This window comes from Echinops telfairi, unplaced genomic scaffold (genome assembly GCF_000313985.2).
Source record: "Echinops telfairi isolate 266 unplaced genomic scaffold, ASM31398v2 ScPeMD7_20;HRSCAF=75, whole genome shotgun sequence".
In the NCBI taxonomy this organism is placed as follows: Eukaryota; Metazoa; Chordata; class Mammalia; order Afrosoricida; family Tenrecidae; genus Echinops; species Echinops telfairi.
Window position 1 is genome coordinate 2,391,340 of NW_022103917.1, and position 18,081 is coordinate 2,409,420.

At 38.5% G+C, this 18,081-nt stretch overlaps 1 pseudogene; it reads right to left on the minus strand.

Annotated features, from left to right (window-relative positions):
- Positions 1–1,222: 1,222 nt before the first annotated feature.
- Positions 1,223–16,136, minus strand: LOC101658510 (annotated as a pseudogene).
- Between the last annotated feature and the right edge of the window lie 1,945 nt (positions 16,137–18,081).

The following is an 18,081-nucleotide window of genomic DNA, read 5'->3' on the forward strand; positions in this document are numbered from 1 at the left end:
CCGTAAGGTAGATACTGTCACTAATTCTGTAGATGAGGAATTGAGACTCAGAGAAGTTGGTTAACATGTCCATGGTGGCACAACTACTTGGAGGCATTGATGGGATTTCACTTCACTCCTATCTGCCTGATGCTGGACCACCAATATTTCCCACCAGTGCTTCCTTCCAAGTTACTGGTTATTTATGTCTTTAGAACTTTCTAGTCTTTTTCAAGAGTAAATCTGCTAAATTTACATTTAGTCTAAACTGATCCAGTTATCTGTACTTTTTCAACACCATCCACCCCCTAAACACAAACACATAGAAGTCTTTAATTGATATTTTCTGGAGTTTTGGAAATTATTAGACAATATCATTAGTATCAAACAAAAGTAGACTTTTGCGGCTGACAGTTCCAAACCAGTTGTAACTTGATATTGAGAGGCGAATGCAAAAAGTTGAAGCTGGTTTCATAAGAGGCTGATGTCAGATATATCTTGGTTGAAAGCAGAGAATACTAGAAAGGTCTGTGCTTTACTGACTATGAAGAGGTACTCAAATGTGTGGATCAAAAAAATATACGGATAAAATAAAAGATGGGAATTCCAGAACATTACATTTTGTTCCTAAGGAATCTGTACATGGACCAAGAAGCAGTGGTCCAAACAGAACCATGGAACGGTTTAAAAACAGGAAAGGTATAAATTAGGGTTGTGTTCCCCACCATACTCAATCTTTCTTTATGCTGAATAAATAATCAGATAAACTGGATGATATGATGTAAAATGTGGTATCAGGAGTAGAAGGCTTATTAACAACTGTGATAAGTAGATGACACAATTTTTCTTGTTGAAAATCTAGAGCACTTGGAACACTGACAATGAAAATGAAAGATGACAATCTAGCGTACAGGTTGTACCTCAATTTATAAACGCCCAAATTCCAAGCTCATTGCTATTAAGTTGATTTTGACTTACAGGACAGAGCAGAAATGTCCTTGTATGTTGTGTAGGAGCAGAACACCTCATCTCAATCCCTCAGATCAAGCTGCCAAGCTTTAGGTTAGCAGCCCAACGCCTAAGGGTTCCTACCTCAACATTCACTATCCTTGTATCCTTACTACCATCGAGTTGATTCCTATCCATAACGAGTCAAAAGGACAGAATAGAGCTTCTTTTGTGATTTTCCAAAATGAGCCATTAAAAAAACAGTTTATTAAGAAAACAATTGAACAGCTCTTCCTTAGCAGAATTTTGGACTAGGGCACCCAACTGAAAGACAAGGACGGTTTCCTTTATTAACACCCCATACAGGGTGCTTATTTAACAAATGGAAAGTTGCTGAAGTTTGTTACATAACACTATAAATGTAAGTCTTATTAAAAATTGTTGGGTGATTCGTTTGATAATCTCTTGAGCTGCAGCTCCTCCCAAGAATACACCAATGGTGTGTGGCTTGGCAGCTCCGTATAGGTAAAAGACACGGACGTAGTCATCTTTCACCATGACAGATAAGCCATATACTTGAAGGAAGCCAGTGAGACATGACTTCAACTTTTCGATATCTTCTCCAATTTGATAGTTAGAAACCCTTGGGTACCTGCTGTGTTGTTTATGACCAATAGACCATAACAGTATCTCACTATCCGTGTTAACTTTATTCAAACCATATTCTTCAGCTAAGCAGTGACATCTAACCACCTGCAGAAATGCAGAATTCCTATAGAGTGATTTTTGTCCTTTCTCTGAAATGGATTCCGGTGCCTGACCTGTAGACTGCAGCAATTTATCAACATGATGACCCACAGTGGCCACATCTTTCTTTCTTTTTTTCATGGTAAACATTTGGCAGTTTTATGCATTTGCCCAAATCTGCAGTCATATCAGGAATTGTGCCTCGAACAGGTAAATTTCATTGACCCTCTTTGGCTACAAATTCCTTTAAGGCACAAGTTAAACTCTCAAATGATGGTGTCCGTTTGGTGATAGTTACACAATGATTGTCTTTCAAAAGTATCTTCAATGCTGCCTGGAATCTGAGTTGTATTTAGTGCTGTGTTCACATTTCTAATTGCTTCTTCACCGTTCTCCACATCTCCTGGAGCCCACTTTGCCTTCTTTAGAATTCCTCGTCTAATCAAAGCTCAGAAGTCCTCTTTTTCTTGATATGTTTTAACTATTCTGCCCATGGTATTCTGCCACTGTGTAAAATACTTAGCTATAATAACAATCCATGGAGTGTGGCTAAGATCCGCCTTTTCCATATGATCCAAATTATATGACCGAAAAGGATCTCTCTACTCAGGAAATGGTTGATTCAGCCAGAGATCCTCTAATGCAGTGGTTCTCAACCTTCCTACGGCTGTGACCCTTTCATAGAGTTCCTCACGTGGTGGTGACCCCCAACAATAAAATCATTTTCGTTGCTACTTCAGCACTGTCATTTTGCTACTGTTATGAATCGGGTGAAAGGGTCGTTCGACCCACAAAGGGGTCGCAACCCACAGGTTGAGAACCGCTGCATGCATTATCTGGATGAGATTGTAGTACTGCATGTTCTTGTATAACAATCCATATATAACCAACTAGTCCATATGTCCTACAGACCAAATAGGGATTTGAGACTTTCAGAGGGCACCTGCTAAACGTAGTAATGCACTTTCAAGAAGCTGAGTTGCAAACACAATGGCAAAACTACAGACAAATGAAGGTTCATTGTCTAGAAGGTTTTCTGGACTCTCTTCCACAAAACTTCCAGAGGCATCATTGTCTCTTGTAAGACAATTCTGTGGCATCTTGTGCTCAGTTTTTGTTTTGTTTTTAAAATTCTTTAAATAAATCATTTTATTGTGGGCTCCTACAGCACTTATAATAATCCATACATCAATTGTATCAAGTATATTTGTACATATGTCTCCATAATTTTCAAAAAAAATCTTTCTACTAGAGTCACTGATATCAGCTCCTCTTTTCCCCCCTACCCACCTCATGAACCCTTGATAATTTATCAATTATTTGTAGTTTCATAGTTTACATCGTCCACTGTCTCCCTTCATCCACGTTTCTGTTGTTCTTCTCTCTTTGAAGGGATGGGGGGTGGTTGTACATCAATCTTTGTGATCAATTCCTCTTTTCTCCCCCTTCACTCCCCACCTTCCTCATAGTATCCCTACTCTCACTATTCGTCCTGAGGCATTTATCTGTCCTGAATTCTATGTGTCGAGAGCTCTTATCTGTACCAGTGTACATGCTCTGGTCTAGCCAGATTTTCAAGATAGAACTGGTGTCATAATAAGCGGGAGGAATATTGTGTGTCATGATAACTGGAGGAATATTGTGTGTTTCCTCAGTGCTATACTGCATCCTGGCTTGTTCACCCCTTACTTGTGATCCTTCTGTGAGGGGATGTCCAATTTTCTACAGATGGGCTTTGGGTCTCCACTCCAACCCCCTTCGCTCACATCAAAATTGTTGTTTGTTTTGGATTTTCTGATGCCAGATACCTAATCCCATCAACACCTTGTGATCACAGGGGTTTGTGCGCTTCTTCCATGTGGGTTCTGTTGCTTCCCTGCTGGATGCATGCTTGTTTAATTCAAGCCTTTAAGACCCCAGATACTATATCTTGTAATAGCAGGGCACCATCAGTTTTATTCACCACATTAGCTTATGCACCCATTTTGTCTTCAGCGATTGTGGTGGGAAAGTTAGCATCACAGAATGGCAGGTTATAAGAATGAAGTGTTCTTTCTTTGAGGGAGGATTTGAGTACAGACCCAATGTCCATCTGCTACATTAATACTTAGCCTATATCTTGTAATAGCAGGGAACCATCAGCTTTCTTCTTTACCACATTAGCTTATGCACCCATTTTGTTCTAATTGATCATGTCAGGTAGGTGAGAATCACAGAATGCCGGGTTATTAAACAAAGTGTTCTTGCCTTCTAGGAGTGCTTAAGTAGAGGCCCAATGTCCATCTGCTACCTTAATTTTTATCCTATAAATATATGTACATAGACCTACATCCCTATTGTTATATATCAGTGCATTTACATATGCACATGCCTATATTTATACCTCTATAAATATCTTTTGCCTTCTAGTTCTTGTCTCTATTGCCTTTTACTTTTCTCTTATCACTATCATGTTTGATCTTAATTTGGTTCTCTGTACTTCCTCTTGGCTCATTGCACTTGATCAAACCCCACCAGGCATTCTATGCTCTCCTCCTCATCAGTTTTAGATTCATTGTTGTTCCCTTTTCTCTGGGTTCATTGACTACCCCCTCCTTTTCCACCACCTCCTCCTCTCTCCTGTTCCCCCGGAACCGTTGGCCCCGTGGTTTTCTTCTCGGGATTGCTTATGCTGTCTATCTTATATAGATATACATGAAAATAATAGTCTATGATTCGTTCTAGGTCTGTCTGCTGAGACTTATGAATGTCTTCCTATTGGGGCTGATGCAGTGCCAAGCCCTTCCCCCTGAGTCCAAAGTCTATTTTCAGAATTCCTCAGGGACTTCGTTGCTATGCGACCCTTGCTGCTCTGTTGTGCTCCGTCGTGTTATGCCCTGGTTTGTGGGGGTGGGGAGGCGAGGGGTGGCACAGACCAGGCACAATCCCAGCACTGTGTCTCTAGTGCTGCCCTCCATTGGGGTTGGTTCTTGCCAATGCTGCTTCTTTGAAAAAAAAAATTTCCAGTATCTTCTCTGCTTTTCTGATTTTCCTCAATAATTATAAGTGAGCCAACAACTGGAAGTAGCAAGTTTTTAAGGATTTCACTGCTGTGGTGTTGACAAATATCAGACACACTTAATCAGATTCTAGAGCCTCTTGCCCATAATCACCCTACAACCTCAGTTGCTGGTTGTACTACTGTTCTTTGGGTAGCTTCCCAGGCTGAGCTCACCTTGCGAACAGTGGACACACTGCTCAGCAGTGCTACCACCACCAACAAATCCGACCACCTGCAGGCTGACTATATGGCTCTTTGAAGGAGTGGAAAGCCTCATTTTTCTCCTGAAGATTGGCTTGTGGCTTCAAACCGCTTGTGGTTAGCAACCCAATGTGTAACCGCTAAAATTCTCACAAATGTACTAATAAGCACCATCATGATAATCAGAGAAAGGATTGAAGTTGTGAAGGGATTTTGTTTTACTGGGAATCAGCTAGTTCCCATGATGAGAACAGTGAAAAATCAAAGGATGTATTACATTGGAAAAAATCTGCTGCAAAGATGTCTTTAAAGTGTTAAAGAGCAAATATCTCATTTATTCATTTGAGCACTAAGGTGCAGGTGCACCTGGCACAAAGCATGGTATTTTCATTTGCTTAATATACATATGAAAGCCCACAAATGACTAAGGAAGATTGGAGATTTGCTGGCTTTGATTTATGCTGTTTGTGAAGAATTTTGAAAGAACCATGGTCTGACAGAATAAAAACCAAATGTGTCTTGAAAGAAGTATAGCCCGAATGCTCCTTAGGAGTTATGTTAAAGAGAGACCAGTCCCTGGAGAAGACCTACATACTTGGCAAATTAGAGGGTAAGTTAAAAGGAGTAAGATTCAATGAGATGTACTGACACAGTGACTGCAAAAAATGGGCTCATAGAAATAATTGTGAGGATAATGCAGGAATGAACAGTGTTTCATTCTGTTGTGCTTGGGGTTGCTATTAGTCATAACTGACTAGAGGGTACCTAGCAGCAAGAAAAAATATGTGATTCCAAATCAATTTGTGCTTATCATACAGTATTGCAGTTGCTTGGTTTGTTTTATTTTTGTTTTTATACCAGTCAGTGTGAGCCAGGAATGTGTAGTATAACAAATATTTCAAGACATAGTGATCTGGGTACTTACAAGGAACTGCCAGAGTTAGAGGAGAAAGTCATGACTAGATTTCAGTTCACTATTGCTTCCTTAATTGTATCCTCCTACCCCTACCCTCAGGTCAGGAAACTGAAAATAATTAGCAAATATGGCACAATTGTCTTAAATCAGCTAGATGAAATCCAGAGCAAATTCTGTACTTTGTTACAAACCCTGCCATCTGTCAAGGCCCAGGTGTCTGTCAGAGGAATAGTACAATAATTTCTGCTTTCTTTTTGCCTTAATGATGTAAAGTAATGGCTCACATTAATACAATCTAAGTTGTAGCTCAAAACCTTTAGCTAAGAGAGTTTGGGAAATGTAGTTCCCAGTATTCCAGCTTCTGTAATCCAAGGGATAGTACAGAAGGGAATAAAACTGGCGCCAAGTTCCAATCTTAACTATTCTCTTTTTTGAATACCCCATTTAAAAGGTGAGTCCTGTGAGGGTATCCACTATGTATTACCTAAATTGTTTTCACTCTTGGGAATCATCCCAATACCTCGCCCAATGAATATTCATATAATGGAAGATAATAAGGTCTTTACATTTCACAGATATTAGAGATATTATTGCTTATGAAATGAAAGTTAAGTATTATCCAGATTATATAAGAATATAAAACTCTCCAGTATTTTGTTATTGTGATATATTAATATACAGTGATTCACAGACACTATTCTAATGCACTTTAATTGCATGAGTTCTCATAATGGTTAAAATAGCACTGTGAGGGAAAGTCTCTATTTATCTCAATTTTATACAAAAGGAAATTGAGGCCCAGAGATGAAGGACTAAGTAGCTTATCCAGGGTCACAGAGGTGTCTGACTCCAAAGTCTGCGATATATTCCATCCTCACCACTCTACCTTTAGCTCAGAGAAGTAGAAGGTTTTCGCTGATTATGGCATTTCAGGGGGCTATGAAAATTTCTCTAAGATCAGAGCTTCTTTTACAACTGAACACTGCATTAAGTTAAAGACTTTCTCTCTTGCACAACAAAGACGTCTTCCTTGATTTCTTCAAAATGAGCCCAGCATCCATGGTGACTACCCTTTGAGTAGCACAAAGTACTCTTTTAAAAGGTTTCCAGATAAAAATATGGAATGTCCAGTTATACTTGCATTTTAGATAACATAGAAATAATTTACTATGACTCTGGGTGATACCATGGTTTGCACTCAACTACTAACTTCAGTGTTGATGATTTCAATTCATTCCAACAGCGCCGTGGAAGAATGACCTGATGATCTGATTTCATAAGCGATATTACCAAGAAAACCTCATGGAGCTCAGTTTTACTTTGTGAGACATGAGACCGCCTTGTGATGGAATTAATGAGATAGAAATTATATGCTTCTAATATATGTTTTTCTCCATGCCAAAAATGAACTTCTTTGGATAATATAGTATACAGAATAATGACACAAAGATGTCTACATCCTAATTAATAGAATATGTTAATATATTATCTTACATGACACAAGGGACTTCAAAATGTGATTAAGATTACCCCCAAAATAACCAAGTCTCTTGCTGACAAACTGGTTTCAATTCATAGAAAATCTATGTACAAGACAATAATGTACAGCCTCTTCCTGCATCATACTCACAATCATTATTCATTATTGCAGTCACTGTGTCAACCTATGCTGTTGAGTGTCTTCTTTTACATCGGTCCTCTAGGGCCTAGTCTCTTCTGATAACATGTTCAAATATTCTAGGAGCATTCTGGCTATACATTCTTCAAGGTACATTTATTAGCTCTTTTGGCAGTTTGTGGTATATTCAATATTCTTCACACTACATCAATGCTCATGGAAGCAGCAGTCAAGAAACCAAAAGGTGTATTACACTGGGCAAATCCAAATCTTCTACACAAAACTAAAAAACTCACTGCCACTGAGTTGACTCTAACTCACAGAGTCTCTATTGGACAGAGTAGAGCTGCCCTTTTGGGTTTCTAAGGCTGTAAATCTTTATACAGCTGGGAAGTTTCATCTTTCTCCCTCAGAGTGGCTGATGGTTACAAATTGCTGACCTTGTGATTAGCAGCCTTATGTTACCAGGGAGTCTTTCTGCTTGCCAATGGTTACAAAAATGCACTTTCAAGTCTAAGAATTAATTGCCCCAAGTTATGGTATTTTCAATCATCTCATATGCATATGGATGCTGGATAATGAATAAAGAAGATGAGAAAAACTGACACATGACTATGAAGTGATTGAAAATACTGACTTGGGTCAGTATCATTTTAGTCCCTAGGGTGATATCTTTGTTGTTTAACACTTTAAAAATATGAGTGGTTCAATATCATTCATGCCATTCTCTCAACCTTGACTTTTCATTCACTTCTGTCCTAAAAGCAACCCTGACACCAAAGTTATTCAAAATAAATGAGAGATCAAAGGGGAGGGAAATCCCCCTCATAGTATTTTTTTAATTTTATTGTTAATTGGTAGTTAATACATATATCATTCCATAGTTCAGTCATGTCAAGCAGAATTGTTCGATTGATACCACAATCAGTTTCCGGACATTCGTTTTCTTTTTGGACTCATTGACATTGAATCCCATTTAACCACTTCTCAAGTCAACCCCCTATAACTAGGAAGAAGTGTCTGGCAATCTAATTCCCAAACATAAACATTGTAACGTTTATGGGTCAAAACAGAACATTGTCTACTCACTTACTTTGGACATGTCATCCCAACTAAAACCCACTGCCATTGAGTCAATTTTGACTCGAGAGGCATGTCATCAGGAGGGTCAATCTCCAACCTGAATTTATTCGAGATTTAACTATTTCTTGCTTGATCTGTGACAGAAATTTCTTCTCTGGTCTTTATAATATTGTTGGTGCTATTTTCTTTTTCACTCTTTATATATGTGTATATATATTGCTATATGTATATATGTATATAGTTATATATAACTTTAAAAAGCAAAGCAAAATGATAAAGAAATATATATATATATTTCTTCTTTCTATTTAATTTTATTAATTTTTTTATTGTTTCCCAGTATGATGCCAAGAAGGAGCAGATGCATAGAGACAATACATGATGAAATGGTTTATTGGGGATGGGGTGGGGGGTGGGAGGAGCATTAGGGGAATTGTGGAGCAAACAATGAATTTGGGAGGGAGGAGGGAGCACTAAAACCGATTTTTATGATGTATGTATACACCTCTTTTAAAAATCAACTTAACTATGGAAGTGACTATGTGAATGTTATATCAAGAAAACCACAAAAAGGTTAAAAAGAGAAAGAAACCAAAGTTGACCAATGGTTACCATTGGTGAAGGTGGAAGAGTTGTTGCTTAGGGGGCATTTTTTTATGTTAATGGTGGTTGAGACATTTGGGAAAGGACATAAAAATGGTAGCACAATATGAAGAGTATCATCAATGGCACTGAATTACACATGTAGAAGCTGTTGAATTGGAGAATACTTCATTGTATGTATTTTTGCCACAATTAAAAAAATCTAATGACACTAATAGTGAAAGGAAGAAGAATATGTTCTAAAACTGATTGTTGTAATGATTGTACAACTCTTCTTGGTATGACTGAACTATTGAATGATAAGTGGAAGAATGTCTAATAAAACTGTTAAAAATAAAAAGCAGGGATCAGGCTCTTAAAGAAGACATTTTCATTGGTTACTGTCCATTAAGGGCACAGAAGGCACGCACTCGGAGAGACTGATTGGCACAGTAGCTACAATGTTCAATGCAAGGCTCCCAGTGTTTTTCCTACTTTATTGTATGAATAGTTCCACTTAAAGGATGCTACCCTTTTTTATCTATACATCAAATAATTTCGTTTATTGTTTGGAGTGCTGTTACTATGCATAAGTCTTAGTTATTCTAGATCATCTTGTATATACAATTTATGATCATTTTTTTCTTATATAATATTGTGAATTGCACCTGCTGTATGGTCCACTTATTGGGAAAATATTTTTTCTCATTTCCTTTAAAGGAATTAAGAAATTCAGGAGTCCTTAGGCTAGTCCCCCAAAGCATAAATAAATAATATTTTCATGCTCAAAGTCATTGCATATTATTCTTGAACAGAAGCAATGAGATCTTCCTGGAGTGTCACAGGCACTGAGTCACCTACAGTGTCTGCCTGCTAATCATATTAGACAGAAGTTAATTTTGAGATAACTTGTCCTCTGGCACCCCACATGTCAGAGAGTGTGGTGGGTCTTTCATTTACACTGGCATGTAAGTGGGCAGTGCTATGTTTAGGAAGTATGATGTATTTTATCCCTGCTATCCTCAAATGATTGCAAAGCTTTATTGAGAGAATAAAATTCTAGACTACTATGCCATTAAATACATTGTTGGAAAGTGTCTTCCTCTACTGGGATGATCATGTTAGAGTGCCATTTTTCTTTTGGATGTAAATTTGACTGAATTCTACTTGTCATCACTAAGACATATTTTATTTTCATTTTGATTCATTCATAAATTGCTGAAAATATGCTTTCAAGAAATAAATTAGAGGACAGTGATATCACAACTGAGTCTTTGCACACACAAAAAACACTATGTTAGATATACATAGGGATATTTTTAAAAAAATATAATTTCATTACAAAATATTGTCAAAAATATACCTTGCTTGATGCCAAATTGAGAGGACAGAGATACTTGGGTAGAGTTTTCTACCATACTAATGCTCAATAGAGGAACTTGGGTGGCACAATTTGTAAAGCAGAAGTTGGACACACAGCCACTGCACAAAGATGTGACAGTCTTTTTCTTTAAAGATAAATAACCTTGGAAATTCTCTGGGACAGTTCTTCTCTGTCCTATAGGGAAACTAGGAGATGGAATCAAATAGACAGCATTGTATTAGGAGGCTCACAATAAAAGTATTAGGCAGTCAGAGAAAAATATAAGTGCTTAGTCAACAAAAACTTAATTTACTTTTTAAAAATTTATTTCTTCACATTTTTGTTACTTGATTAGTGAGAAAGTGTGTTGGTCAGGTACATTAGAGAAACAAATCCACAGAAACTCATGTATAAGAGAGAGTTTTGTATAAAGGTTAAGTGCACATCAAGAAAACATCCCAACCCAGTGCTGCCCAAGCCCACAAGTCCAACATTAACCCATATGTCCAACACCAATCCACAAAGTCCTCCTCCATCTCACAAAACAGATGCAATGACACTGACTGTAGGAGGAAAGCTGAATCAGTGAATGTGTAAGCATCTTAGTGCTAGCAAGGGTCTCCACATGGCTGCTCCAGCACCCAGGGCTGCATTGGGGTACATACATGTGGCTTCTCCTTGGGGATGTCTTGCAGGAAGTTAGCTTTGCCAGTTGAAGCAGGAACTGGCTAAGGCAGCTGCACCCTGGTCCAACCATCAGAAAGCAAGAGACCCGAGAACTAGAAAGGCGAGACTCACCGAGCCTTTTATCCCTCAGCCCTTCAATTAACCCCATATGTGTTTATCGTGTTTATCAGCCAGGTTGGCACAATAAACTAACTACCTCAGCAAGGCATGAGCCTCAGGTCCCTTATCTGTAAACTGGGAATAACAGTACCAAATCATAGAATCATTGATAGTATCTAAGGATCACATATATATGATATATATGTATCATATATTCTACGTGTTTGTGTGTGTGCATAGCCCTAAGAACAGTTATCTGGAAAAAAATAAGTGAAAAATAGTAGCTGGCATGTAATTAAGATACATTGATAATTACTGGTGTTTGGAATGTGAAAGTTGGGAACAAAGAAAGACCAGCAATAGGAGAATATGGCCTTAGTGACAGAAATTACTCTGGAGATTGCATGATAAAATTTTCTTAGAGCAATGACTTCTGCATTGCAAATACTTTTTTATCATTACATAAGCTCTGACTATACACATGGACTTCACCTAGCTGAATACATAGGAGTAAATGGAACAAAGAAATCTATGGAGGAGATGATTAATTCAACTGTCTGAATAAGGCCAGGTGCCAGCTGTGGAATAGATGAATTTTTCATAGGTATGTTTACCTTGAGGCTGAAGAAAATTAAGACAAATCCACAAAACTCAAGATAAAACTGAGTATATCCCACCTAAATTCCAAGAACATATTAAAAATAGAATTGATGCATTATATTTGGAACATTATATATAAGGAAAGAAAATCTTTCCATAGTGAATGATGGGGGGAGTGCACAGTAGAGACCCAAAGCCCATTAGCAGGCGACTGGAGATTCCCTTGCAGAGGGGTCTCGGGGACGAGATGAGCCAGTCAGGGGGCAATGTAACAATGATGAAAAATACAACTTTCCTCTAGTTCCTAAATGTTTCCTCCCCACTCCCACTACCATGACACAAATTCGACCTTGCAAGTCTGGCTAGACCAGAGGATGTACACTGGTACAGATAGGAACTGGAAATACAGGGAATCCAGGGTGGATGATCTCTACAGGACCAATGGTGTGAGTAGCAATACTGGGAGGGTAGAGGGAGAGTGGGTTGGAAAGAGGGAACCGATTACAAGGAACTTTATGTGACCTCCTCCCCGGGGGACGGACAACAGAAAAGTGGGTGAAGGGAGATGTCGGACAGGGCAAGATATGACAAAATAACAATTTATAAATTCTCAAGGGCTCATGAGGGAGAGGGGAGTGGGGAGGGAGAGGAAAAACAAGGACCTAACGCCAGGGGCTTAAGTGGAGAGGAAATGTTTTGAGAATGATGAGGGCAATGAATGTACAAATGCGCTTTACACAATTGATGTATGTATGGATTGTGATAAGAGTTGTATGAGCCCCTAATAAAATGATGAAAAACAACAACAACAAAAAATCACTAACCAAAAAAAAAAGAAAAACAGAAATAAGGAAAGAAATCTCATGGAAGCGTCAGTCAAGAGATCACATCACATTATCTAAATCTGATGCTCAAGATCTGTTTAAAATGTTGAAAAGCAAGGAGATTGCTTTGAGGACTAAGGCACTTTACCCAAGCCATGGTATTCTCAATTGCGTCCTGCGCATGTGAAAGTTAGACATTGACTAAAGAAGACCAAGAAGAATCTATGCATTTGCGTCCGGGTGCTGGCTAAGAATATTGGAAGTCAGAATAACAAACAGATCTATCTTGGAAGAAATACAACCAAAATGCTCTTTAGAGGCAAGGATGAAGAGACTTAGTCTCATGTATTTTGGACATGTTACCTGGAGAGACCAGCCCTAGGAAAGGACATCATGCTTGGTAAAGGGGAGAGGCAGTGAAAAAGAGGAAGGCCCTTGAGGAGACACAGTGGCTGTAACAATGTATTCAAATATAGGAAAATTATGAGAAAAGCTGAGCGCCAGGCAGTGTTTTGTTCTGTTGTGCATAGGGTTGCTATGGGACAGAACTGACTCGACAGCATTTAACAACAACAGGCAAAATATTGCAAGTTGCAGGAAGCATCAAAAGAAGATGGAAGGAATACATTGAGTCACTGTATGAAAAATAATTGATTGATGGTCAACCCTTTCAGGAGATAACATATGATCAAGGGTCTGTAGTATTCAAGGAATAAGTGAGGCATTGGTGAAAGACAAGGTTCCATAAATTGAGAAAATACTATTTGAAATGCTTCAACAAATGGAAGCAACAAGCAAGGTGCTCACTTGTCGACACAATGAGATTTAGAAGACATCCACCTGGCCAACAGACTGGAAGGTATCCATATTAGTACCCTTCCCAAAGAAATGTGACATAACAGATTTTGGAAATGATCTAACAATATCATTACAATTTAACTGAAGATAATATATTTATATATATCTATCTATCATCTATTTATCTATCTATCTATCTATCATCTATCATTCTATCTACCAATACGTTAAGAGGGAACTATCTCTCTATCCATCTATCCATCTATCTATCTATCATCTATCATTCTATCTACCAATACGTTAAGAGGGAACTATCTCTCTATCCATCTATCCATCTATCCATCTATCTATCTATCATCTATCATTCTATCTACCAATACGTTAAGAGGGAACTCCCAGAAATTCAAGTCATATTCAGAAGAGGGTATGGAAGGAGGAATAGCATTGCTTATGTCAGATGAATCTTGCCTGAAAGAAGAGAATACCTGAAAGATGATAATTTGTGTTTTACATACTGTGTGGCTCATAACAAATTATGGGCATAATTTAGACATAGATATCTAGGCAATCATTTTAACAGAACAAGGGGGCATTGTGTGGTTTAAAATCAGGGAAATGTGCCTGAGGATTGTATACTTATTCTCTCTGTATGCTGAACAAATAATCCAAGAAGCTAAATTGTATGAAGAATAATTGGCTTCAGGATTGGAGGAAGGTTCAGCCTGTAACATGCAGATGACACAAACCTGCTTGCTGAAATTCCTGAAGACTTGAAGCATTTGCTGATAAAAATCAAGTAGTACAGCACCTTAACTTAAATAAATAAAAGTGCTCACCATTGGATCAATGGCCAACATCATGATAAATGGAGGAAGATTGACATTATTGGGGCTTTTATTTTATTGGGATCCATTATCAATGCTCATAAAAGCAGCAGTGAAGAGTTCAAAAATACATTGCACTGAGTAAGTCTGCTGCAAGAGATCTCTCCTGAAAGTATTCAAAAGCAAAGATGCTACTTTGAAGACTATGGTGTCTCTGACCCAAGCCTGGTTTTTTCAATGGCCTCATGTGTATACAAATGCTGGAAATGACGAAAGGAGACCAGAGAAGAATTAGTGTATTGATATTATGTTGTTGGCAAGTAATATTAAGTATACCATGGACTGTGAGAAGAAAGGAAAATATGTTAGAAGAAGGTTATGGTTTCGTAGGGGAGCCTTAAACCCATTTGAGTCTCTATATTAGTTCAGTCTACATTGGGTTCTTTCTGACTCCTCACTGGACATGTCAAAACCTTTTCCTTATGCAGAGTGTTTGCAATATTTCCCCACCAGTTCAGGTATTTGACTGGGCGTGGGCTCCATGGAAATTATGGTACTAGGGCTGCATGGTCACAAGTCATACTCCAATCAAGGTGGTCAGATGTTTTTGAAACCAATCTTGGTACCTTTTCTAAACTGCACTAGTGTATTTATCCCAATTGCAGTCCCTTTCCCACTTCTGTAGTCCTACCTCTGCTGGTGAAGAATTGATTTACTGCCATTCATGATTTTGTGACGAATTTCCTTTGTTTTCCATGATTTATTATGTAACCACATGGCTCTGATTCCTCGAACACCATTATGGCCTCATGCTGTTGGTCTCCCTCATTTGCGTAATTCAGTTTTGTCATTGCCTTGTCTTTGTCCTGTTTAAGACTTAATTCTATAGGCTACATTCAAATTTGGATTGTTTACCCTTAGACTATATACTTTGGACGTGTTATCAGGAGGGACCAGTCCCCGTAGAAGTACACCATGCTTGGTACGGGTCAGCAAAAAAGGGAAGAATCTGAACAAATGGCTTGACATAAAAGCTTCTAGATCTGAACTATGTGTTAATGGTGCAAGACAAGGTAATGTCTCATTTTGTATAAAGGGTTGTTATCAGTCAAAACTGACTCAACAGTACTAAACAACGACAACAGAGTTGCTCCTATTATTATTATGTCTTAAATCATCCTCAACTTTCTGCTCTGGTATGTTCAAAATGACTGAAGTGTAGGTTTTATAGACAAGGTTGTCACCTATGAGTTACATGACCTTAGGAAAATAATTCCGTTTCTTCATTTCATTGTAGATTTAGTAGCTACCTCATTGAGTTGTCAGGATGAACTGAGATCTTAGGTAAGCTAAGATCTTAATGTATTGTATTTCAAATCTTTCTTCTCATTTAATCAATAGTTTTTTTGTTTGTGTTTTATTAATCTCTCTCCCAGCCTTTATTGTATGTCCAACACTGTCATTTACCTAGTCTAGTCCGTCTTTTGGTTATAGCTATTTTATTTTTGCATTTCTTGGTAATATTTCCATTGCCTCTTAGAAAAATTACTCTTCTTTGGTTATTTTAGAAATTTTTGAAGTTTTTCTATGGAGAATCTCGTCTTAGCTCGTGACAGTTATCCTGACTAATGGGAGATGAGCTGCTCTACAGGACAACTGGCTGACGTGCTTCTGTTTCTGATTTTGTTTCCTGTTCCAAAACCTACCCCTTCCTTCTCCTTTCACAGTTAATTTACTATGCCCGAAAGCCTTTCGCTTCAATTGGACCACTCCTCTCCATACCTCCTGGGATTTTCCACTCCAGTAGTTTTTCTTTTTCTTTCCCATCCCTCCATTTGGCTATCTTGTCATGCCCACTCATTAATCATGGGTCATTTTACAACTCAGGATGGGAGGAACCCCATGGCCATGGATCATAAGACAGTGAAAGCTCAGTGTAAAATCTTTATAAAGCAAGTTCTTGGATTATTACCCCTCCGATATTATAGCCTGTGGAAAATTCTGATGAAGCCAGAGATTTGTTAACCACCTGCAGGCACGTGGGGAGGTTCAAACGCTTATAAGGAGTGCTCTGAGAAATCCTTGGGAGCTAAATCAAGGGAGCGTGTCCCCGTAATACAATAGGAGCTGATACCTGCCCTGTTTCTGCACAAAGTGCTTGATTGCATACCATGGATATTAGTGTCCTAAGAAATTTTTATCTACTACAGCAGGCACAGCTCAGGGAAGCCAATTAATTAAACTAGTTTTCCAGCTGATAGATTGATGCATTACCACTGTTTTGGCAAAGAACAAATTAGAAGCATATTGTGTCTGATGCCCTGGTCATCTCTCACTGTTGACTCTAATTTGCTAGAGAGGATGAGGGAGAGGAAGAAAAAATATACAAGAATGAAACCTGGCAAGAGTTGGGATCAGGGTTTTAGGAATGCTGAGGAAGCATCTATTAAATGCTTACTATGTGCCAAACTAAGCATATTACTCCTATTATCACATTTAAGGTTGAGAGAAACCATATCAGACAGGTATTAAAATTATACCAATTTATGATTCAGGAAATATACGTTGAGGGAGTGAATCATTTCTATAGCTAATTAGTGGCAGCATGAAGGTTTAAGGATTAGGGGGGCGGGGGGCTTTTCAGTAGTCATAGTTCTGTTCTCACATTCGTTCTACTGAGAAGGTTAAATCTCTGTACTGAGCCAGTGATTCCCCCATCATCATGTTTCTCCAGTGCATGCACATCAGGAAGTCTTTCTCTGTAGTTTGATAATGGATTATATTCCCTGACTCCCCATTCTAAATAATGTATCCAAATCACCGTGATTGAAAGATATGTGCCTTTACAACCAACCTGAAGTGAGTAGGATGGGGTCCAGTCATAATAAAGGTGGGAGAAGGATTTCTATCTGGATTCTTGGTCACAATTTCAGTCGATGAAGCTGAAAGCCTTTGAAGTATAGTGCTGTGACCTTAGCTTCTCTGTAGCTGATCCTGTCAGGATGTTTTGAAATAAAGAAACCTACTGTTGCTTGTTTGTAGCATATAGAGGTGCTAGGATGGAGTAGGAAGCCCAAGGGTCCAGTTAACTGGCTATAACTAGACTCCAGATGTCTCATTTGATGAGATTTTGAACTAGGCACCAGAAAGTAGAGATGAAAGAAAGGGGACAAATATGAGTTGGAATTGACTCAATGGCAGTGGGTTTGAACAAAGGATTGGCTTGATTGTAAGTCACCATTGCAAAAAATTCCCTAAGGTACTGGGATGGAGCAATGGCACAACAGCAAGAGCTAACGAAGTAGCCTATCTGGGAGATGATAGCTGAGACTAGAAAAGTGGCAATGAGGGGTTGAGAAAAATGGATAGAATACAGATATCTTTTAAATAGGAAACCTATCATGGGAAAGGCTGGCAGATGACTTTGAACTGGAAGAGGGAAGTGAAGACTAAATGATAGCTTGAACTGCTAGGAGGATAAACACCAAGACGAAGGTAGGTCTCTGCTTTTAGACATAGAATCGTCTAATCTGGTCTTCCAACCAATGAAGTAGTGATCTTGCTTGGGCCCACGAACTGTATCTCACCACCTTTATTTGTGTCTCTTAAAAAGCACTTCAACACCTCAGCTGGGGTCAGTTTAACAAGATGGAGGGGGGGAGAAGCCATATGACACTGTTCTGAGGTGACTTTAAATCCATAGAAATGTCTACAAGAGTGACTGGTGAATTTTATTGGAAGTTTAAGTTAAGATTAGGAGTGGAGGGTGGGG